The following is a 9,094-nucleotide window of genomic DNA, read 5'->3' as shown; positions in this document are numbered from 1 at the left end:
TGCCAGGCTAGCGGAGCAGAAAGCAGAAGCTGATCCCCTCCATCTCCATTTCTGAAACCCAGGTCGTGTCTCAGCCACTCTCACTGCTTCTAGGACACACCGGTGAGTTTTCAGGAGAAGGTCTGGAGTCTTTTATTCATGGACTGCCTCTTTCATCCACCCCAAAACAAGTCAGGAATTACTGGAAGCCGCCTTTGGAAGACCCAAAAGGCAAGAGCTGGTGTGTAGAGCCCAAGATCACAATGTTTCGAGCCTTTGGCCAGAAGCATCACCTCTCTCTGCTCAGGGCGGTTCTCTGCTTAGCGCTTTGCTGCTCAGGAATCTCGTACAACAGCCTCATCACCACATTTTGGTCTGCAGGGCATCATTGGAATCACTGCACAGCCATGCCATGAAGGGGCGAAGCCCCAGCCGACGTTGCACAGCCCACATCGCAATTATTTACCCACAAGCATCTATTCTGAACTGATGACCGCATATTAATAGTTCACCACTATTTTGTAGCTGCTGGCCCATACCCTGGGAGCTCCATCCAGGCACGACTCTGTGGACTAGTCCAGAAGAGCAGCTTTCCACCAGCTACTGCTGTGACGACATCGACTGAGATCTGCCTGCGACCTTTGCATTTCAGACCCCTCTTTCATTTCCCAGCCAGGCTTTTAGGATGCCACTCAGAAGGGTCGAAACCTGATCAATTTGTCACAACCTGTATTCCCAAGAGCCGCATGGATGTTAGGTCTCTCAGTTGAGATACCACCTGCAAAACATCATTCCCCTTCCCCCATTTCACAAATGATTTCCACCGGCTTCTGCCTTCCACCCGCACATACTGCCCTGAAAGAGTTAAGACGAATTTACAATATTTTTAACTTATATTACTCACTTGTATTGAATTATTCTTGGATCAGATATTAAATGGAGGTTTTCCATATAATATCTGTCACAGATGGAAAAAAACCCATCATCTATGGATGAGTGTAATCCATTCATTGGTTTACGGATGCAGCCCTCTCCAGGGATTGTCAGAAATAAACACGATGTCCCTGTTTGCCGGATTTTTGCATTTGGATTGCTGAGCTAGCTGAAAAAATGTGTGAAATCGCATGTAAGCCGACAGCTCCCTATTGACTAGGCATACGAACAAGCTCCCATGTGTTATTTATTCCAGAAAGCCCGCGGACTGTGTCGTGCACATGAAATGCTAGCCCGCTCTGAAATTCGAGGGGATAATAATCAATAATGCTTTGTTTGTAACACAGCTTTCATCTGCAAAGCCCAGAGTGGTGTTGGGGGGCGCGGGTGCCCGGGGCTTGCAGGGGAAGAAGCTGGCGTTGAGGGGGGGTTGCACAGACCTTCACTCAAAAGGCAGAGCTGGAACCAGTCCCTCCAGCCCAGCAAACACCAGGGACAAGCTGCCTGCTGACAAGGCACCTTCGGCATCTCTCAGACATGCTAAATACATGGATTTTTGTTTGTTTGTTTGTTTGTTTGTTTGTTTGTTTTTTAAGGAAACAGTCTCTGCCAGAGCAGCTTTCCAGTTACCTGCTATGATGAACTGCAGCGGTTAAAAACTACTTGTTCTTTTGGGAATTTCCAGGAGGAATTAAGGATATCAACGTGCCCAAAGCAAGGGTACGGCGAGACGGGAAAAGCGAAACCTATTTCCACCCCAGCCCCGCTAGCACCTTGCTTTTAGTCCTGAACGCAGGGTTTACAGCAGCATCCTCTTCCCAGGCTGGTCACAGCACGTACCCGCGGGTCACCCCGAAACGGCTCACCCCGCTCTAGCCGAAGCGATGCCTCCACGCTGCCGCGCTGCGTGGCACGGCTCCAGCACAGCATCGCCCTCACCGCACAGCTACCGGCTTGGGGGATAATTAGTATCTCCCCCATCTGCTAGATTAGCTTGGGGAGGGGAGGCAGGGGAGCGCTGCCAGGGTGCGCTTAACTCTTCCATCCTCAGGCGTTTCTCTGCTGCTCCCCCCTCGCAGGCTCCACAGCAAACCCGGCTGGACCCAGCGAACGCCAGACCAAGGAGGTCTGGGGAAGGTGGCCAAATCCTGCCCCGGGGACAGGGCTGCTCCCGCCTGCGACGCTGAAGGGGTGTGGGAATGAGAAGGGTCCGTCCTGCTCCCATGGGGGCCACCACCAAATCCTTGCGAGAGCCTGTCTGTGGCAAAATACCCGCTGTTGTGCCCACCACCGGCAGCCCCCGGACGAGCAGATTTGGGTTCCCCAGCTGGAAACCCCCTCCCCACCCCGGCCCCCTCCAGCCGGCCCCAGCCAGGGTGGGGGCCACCGTGTCCAGGGCAGCATCCTCTGGGCACCGCTTTAAAAGGGGCGCTTATGTTTGGGAGACAAGGGAGGATGCTAACAACTGCAGCCCAAATGCAGACGCAGGATTAATGCTGCTCTCGGCAGCAGACTCCTTTCCTGCATTAAAGTCAACACATCACCCAACACTTACTTCACACCCTCCCTGGGGTGGCCAGAGAGTTCCCTTTATAAGGTTAATACCTTCTCCTCCCCTACCCCCGCCTAAAGAAACAGGATATTTCCTACCTAATTTGTATGTGTCTAATTTTCATATCAACAAAACCAAAGTCATGATTCGGGGGTTTTTCAGGTTTGCTTTATTTCTCGCCGCATTCCCGCCCTTACTGAGTCCATTTGCATTCCTCCGCTCCTTTCCCAGATTCCAGTATCCACAGGTTTCTGGGTTAACAACAAAATAACACAGGCTGGAACCTGTTCAGATTATTTTTTTATTATTATTATTTTTATTTTCTTGCTTGGAAAACCTTTTCCCCTCTCTTTCACCCTTCCCGCCGGGGAGTTCAAAGGGACATGTTCGCAAACACGGGCAGCGCTCTCCACACCCACACTTGCCACCTTGAGGGAGGGAGCGGCATGAAAACTCGCTGGTGAACATTTGTGCAAATATTCATTTGGCATCTGCTAATGTCAAGTCTGGCTGGATTGGGGCTAGGAGCTGCAGAAAAGCATAAATGCGTCGGGCAGACAGCAAAAGCCGAGCTACTTTGTTATGCAAACAGGAGCCTCTCGCAGCAGCTCTTGCCGCACAGAGAAGGGGCTCACCCTCCGCATCATTTCGTTCGTGCTTTGTCCTACCCTTTAGTTATGATGACTTTTCTCATGCAAAGACCCTGGTGTGCTAAATGCTGTACAAACCTCCAGCCCAAAACAGCTTCGTCTCAATAAACCATAGCCCAAAGCGGAGAGCTTTGCACCCGTGCACAAGCAGCAACGGCACCTGAATGGGGGCTGCTCTCGCCCCTGTCCTTGTGTCTGTCTGTTTTATTGCTGTTATTGCCACGCAACTCTGCAAAGTGTCGCAGGATTGAGTTCCTGTGAAATACACCGTGCTACAGGAGCCTTTGGTCCTGCCAGCTCCCCGGCTATAACAGACGATGCACGCGGCTGCTCTCCTTTGCTTGCAGAGCAGGTAGCAACGGAGGGCTCGCTGCCAGCGTAAGCAAAACGTTCAAACAACTGCAAATAACCCTACTATCTCAACCCCTGGCATTAATGGGGCAGCCACAGCTGGGTTACCTGCCTCATTAAGAAAATCTCCTCAAGTAATAACGGACCCAGGCCTAGCTACAGGGCGCAACCTAAAAGGCTGGAGTCAGCTCCCACTCACCTGCCGAGTGGCAAACCTTCCCTGGGCATCAGTGGGACCTCATGTGACATGGTCGACCTCCCACGGCCGCAGGAGGGTTTTCACTGCAGAAACTTTATCCCTTTCATGTAAATCCAACAGCACTAGCGCAGTGGCTAATGGACCACACAATCTATAATTTACTAGTAAATTAAATACGACCAGTATTGCGTTCTGGAAGTGATGCCTGCAGCACCGAGTGAGCGGGTGCAGAGGGTCCCGGGAAGGGGGGGGTCACCGTGCACCCTCCTCTGGGGCTTCAGACGGGCGGTTCAGAAACAGCCCGATGGCAACAGCTGGACTGGCCATGTCAACACAGTTCTGAGGCATTCAAAAGCTGAACGCCTCACTTGTGCCCCGCTCTGGATGCGTGCCGCCCTGCCGCAGGTGATGCAACGCTGGGGGCAGGAGGAGAGGTCCTGGCACTGCACTTCTAACCATGGGAAAATTCACCTTTTCTATTTCAAAATTTACAAACCGAATAATCTATGTTAGAGCTGGCTGGAAATTTCCACACATTTACAGATAAGCAAAAACTTTGCATTAAAGGAAACCTTTATTTTTGTCAAAAGTAGAAAAACTGGGACCTGAAATGCATTCTTTTCACATTTCAATATTTCTAGACTTTGTTTCTAGGCTGGAAAAATGCAAAGAACTTTCCAAGAAAAAAAATCTGGTTAAAAAACACAAAACTTAATCCTTTAGCTGTACTTTTCAAGGCCAAAAGGAAAAACTTCCCAGTCACATTTCACCAGACCCCTAGCTAATTCCTGCTTTAATGTTTAGTCCTTGTTTAATCACCCCAGTCCAACCCCAGATTCAGCTCTGGCCTTGGTGACGGCGTCTCCCAAGGTGGGTGCCAGCGCCAGGCACCAAGTAAGGATGTCACTACGCACCCTGGGCTGGCGGTCGCTGGGCGCACGGCAGGGCGGGAGGCTGCTCCAGGGCACAGGCTGCCATCTCCCCCGGTCCTTGTCCTGGGTCACACCATGAGTCGCCAGCAGAAAGGGATGAAGATGGCAGCGACTCTCCCAGCAACCCCCAGTAACTCTGGGTCCCTCCCCATTCCTTTCACGCTGTGCAAACGGGGAGGACTGTGGCAGAGCTCGGAAGCAGCACAGGCTTGCTGCAGGGGGAGAAAGAGTTAATACAGGGAAACCACCGCTTGTTTTCCAGCTTTGCAAAGGCGGGATGCTGGGGAGTTGATGCTACTAATAATATTCCAATTTGGGGGTTGGAAAAGCCCAACAGGCCCACTGTGCTCATCAGGGCGCTGTGTGGGAGAGCCCGAGCCAGCCCCTGCGCCACATTTCTGATCCCCATCGCATCCTCAGCGCAAGGGTCTGCAGCATCAGACGTGTGTCAGGAGGCTCCTGCCCCAGAGCAGCAGGACACAGCCCAGACGGAGAAGCCCTGGTAGAAAATCCAAGCTCCTCCAGGGTGGCACGGTGTAGGTGCCAAGCTGAGAGCAGAGGCTGGTTACTTAATGATGCAAACCGCTAACGAGCCTGTGGAGCAGGACAGGCGGATGAGCCGAGTCTCCCACTCTCACCCGCCCGAGCATCGATCCCCGGGCTCCCCGCCGGCATCCCTCCCCACCCCGAGAGCTTCCACCCAAAGCAGCAGGGTCTTGGATTCCTGGTTTTGACTGGAAACATCAGGGAGATGAATCTGAATTCCTTCTCATCAGCCTAAAGACTTCTTTATTATTTATGACTGGGAATGATTCCCACCAGAAACGTGTAGCTGGTTATAATTTAAATGTTTCTTCTAACTCGGGAAATTTCCAGGAAGGTCTAATGGTAAACACAATAATGTGCCCACAAGTTACAAATCAGCGGTCCTGTTTGTTTAATTCATTTGCCCAGAAAAATAATTAATGCAAAACTGATGGTGGTTTTTGTTTGTTCCCTAAAACAATGTTATCAGTACATGCCCTCAGTGCATTTTTACTGCAATTATAAAGGTTTTTCCAGCTGGAAAGTGAGTCAGCTTAACTTTTTTCTTTTAAATTAATGACGATTTAATGTCAGATAAAAGGTTTAGAGGAAAGGATTAAGCACCACTTTCAACAGAGATGGTGGGAGATAATTGACTCAATTTACCCCTGACATCAGTGCAGGGCACCCGTGTGTGTGTGTGTTGAAATACAGCAGAGCGAGGGACCCCGCCAGAGATCCAGTGCTCTCCCCATGCAGGTGGGTGCTCACATATTCAAGTGCATCCGACTTGACATGTCTATCAAGTGTCCCTGTGCCCTCTGGGAAGACGCAGCTATTCCTGGTCTGGAACCAGCAACACCCTTCAAACAGCAGAGTAGAAGCTGCAGGACAGATGTGAAGCCGATAATAAAACCCCCAAAAGTAGATAATGAAACAAAATGCTCCAGTTCGGATATTTGCCAGCAGACGCAGGCACAGCCCTCCCCTGATTCTCCAACCTCTGGCCACAGCCACATTTTCACTTACACCCACCACCGCTTCTCTGGAAACTTCCAGACCAAATAACTTTTACTAATCTTTCATCTCTTCATGCTCCTTTGATCCATTTTTCTTTCCCCCGTCGCTGCCATTTTCAAGGACTTGGGGTAATTTCTCCTGGAGCGATGTTTTTTGCCGTTTGCCCGCAGGGGCAACCCCCTTGCGCAGGACAGGCTCCTGCAGCGGGACCGCTCCAGGTGCTGATGCTCCCATCCACTTGCTGCCAAACCTTTCCTGGAGGTTTTTCCCCGTGTCCCAGGGGACAGCGTGGCCCTTTTTCCTCTGGCTGTGAAGCCGCCAGGAAAGGCTTTGATTGCTGTTCTGGTGCACAAACCACTTGGCTTGGGTGGAAAGGTGTTTAATGAAGCACATACCGTAAAGGTATGCACCCCATCACAAAGTCCTGCTCCCGGCTCCCTTGCAATGCAGCGCTACACTATAAATTTAAATGTCATTAATTCCACCTAAGGGCAGGGTTTTGGTTTATTCCCCAAGTCAGGCACTTTTCAAAGGTGATCCCTGCCTCCTGGGGCAACTGTGAGCTGGTATCTGGCTTGTCCCATGCATTTGGAGAGCGGTGCCCCGGGGAAGGAGAAGGGCTTCTCCAGGGCTTGTGGCTGATCTGGCAGCGGTCGGTCCCACCACCCGAGCGAAGCCACTGTCTGCTTGGAGAAGCCAGCTGGGAAGGCTGAGGGTCTGTTTTCGTTGTCTTCTTTCAAGAACATGACGTGATCTCAGTTCACACCTTGAAGAAGTACGAAGCAAACATCCAGCCCTGAATCACTTGGCTGCTACAGCAGATCGTAGATTAGAGCACCTTGGGCTGGGTTCAGACCACCTACCGCAACGTCTGACGGCAGCACCCCACAGCTGGGCTGGCCAGGCCAAACCCGCTCCCCGTGCAGGCGATGGAGAGGACACCCAGTTACTCTGCAGCGCCCCGGAGCTTTCAGAGCCAGACTCACCTCCCACCCGGCAGCTATTTTTGATGCTTCCCAGCAAATTGTGCCGCGCAGCCATTCAGGTTCCTGTAGCAAAAGGCCTGCTGCATGCACGGACCTCCTGAAATCATGGGAGAAATCTGGCTGCAACATACCAAATGGATGGGACTTGAACACCCAAATCCTCTGGGTGACAAAAGATCTCGGCCCAAATATATGCGAGGAGCCTGTACAATCAGGCTCCAAAACACTGAGCCTAAAACTTGCCATGTTCAAGATCAAATGAGTAATCTCAACTTCTCCACCTCCGGAACAGGACCACTTGCACTTAGTTGCCTTGCATGGCTGGTGTGAAAGGCAGCGAGGGTTGGAGAAGACCTGGGTGAAGGCAGGGGTTGATAGTTCTCCTCTCCAACTCCAACCAGCTGGCGAGGGTGGCCATACAACACTGCCACATGCCAGCGCTGGCACTATCTCAACGGTGAGCAAATGGGATGGTGCCTGTGCGATGTGGAAAGGACTTTGGGATCCAAAAACCACCAAGAGAAAATACAAGCTAGGATTTGCAAGCAGGGTGGCTGCCACCTGGGCAAATGTCTCCTTGGGGAGAGGTGCCTGTGGAGCTTCTTGTAGGGGTGGAAAGGTAACGGGGAGAGAACAGACCCTACGAGGATCCTACAAGGCCATCACAGAGCGTCTTTGCTGCTCCTTCAGCCAGCACAGGAGCGTGAGAAATGACAGGCCTATGTGATAGGACTGGGAAAGGACCCAAAGCACACCTGGAGGTATCTTGTGCTTTCTTCAGAGATGTTTAACATGGATGAAACAAGGACGAACCACCATGGCTTTCGCTGGATGGGATGGAAGAAGCACCCGTCTGTAAGGGGGTACGCTACTCAACACCCTTCCCTTCCGAGGCTGGTCTCCAGGCTCTCATAGTCTGAACCCAAAGGTTAATCGCCATGCCATATGTTAATTTTCCCAAGTCAAGAACCGCTCTCTTTCACCAGTTTTGAAGTTTGCTGCCTTTCATTGAATTTCCCTGCCTGTGTTAGGAGAGCAGGTGAGCGGGAGATCCCAATTTACTTTCTCTGCAGTCTAGACTATTCATTACTTTCCTGTCTCTAAATGAAGCAGGCGCAGTCCTTTCAATACCTCCATAAAGCATTCCCTCACCAGGCCTCTAATCATTTTCATTGTCAGCCTCTGAACACTTATTATTTCCACTATATCCCCTTTTGAAATCAGATATCCAGAGAGGAGCCCGGCATGTTAGCAAGGGTCTCCTCCAGATCTCTGCTGTGAGCAGGCAGGCTTTCAGGAATATTTCACATCCCTCTCTTTAACCATCTTCATGTTTTGTTTTACTTTCCTGACAGCAAAAAGAAAAAAAGACCCCGGAGTCGTTGCGGATAGCTCAATATAAATGATTATAATTAATTTGGAGCCCGACAACATACATGCATAGCTCGAATTATTCCTTGCCGTGCCTTGCCTTGCAGTCGTCAGGGGTGAATTTTATCTGCCATTGTGCTGCCCATTCACCTAGCTTTGTGTGGTCTGACAATATCTCAACCCAAGGTGGTATATGGTTGCAGGCACTGCCGCTCTCGTTATTTACAATGGCTAATTAAGATCCTGCTACAACCTTCATCCCACCCTTAATTCTTATGAAGCAGCCAACAAAAGGTTTTGATTTCCTTTTTGGCTGGAAGACCTTTTGGCTTCTGCAAAAAGGGGATTAAGAATGAAAGCACATAAAGGTATGTGCACAATCACAAAGTCATAACAGCTCTCCGAGTGCAGTCTCCCAGGAATGAAATGCAGCATTAGCAAGAAGGGCTAATTGGGACCGGTTTAAAGAGTGCACATTGTGTAGCCGAGTCCGGTAACACTTTTGATCAGGCAGACAACACAGCCACAAATTGCTTTCTTCCCCCTCCAAAATATCTGACCCCGCAGGAAACGGTGTTTTACCTTTCCCAAGCAAC

Source organism: Aptenodytes patagonicus, chromosome 12, assembly GCF_965638725.1.
Source record: "Aptenodytes patagonicus chromosome 12, bAptPat1.pri.cur, whole genome shotgun sequence".
NCBI lineage: Eukaryota > Metazoa > Chordata > Aves > Sphenisciformes > Spheniscidae > Aptenodytes > Aptenodytes patagonicus.
The sequence above is the reverse complement of the archived record's forward strand: the minus strand, read 5'-3'. Positions refer to the sequence as shown.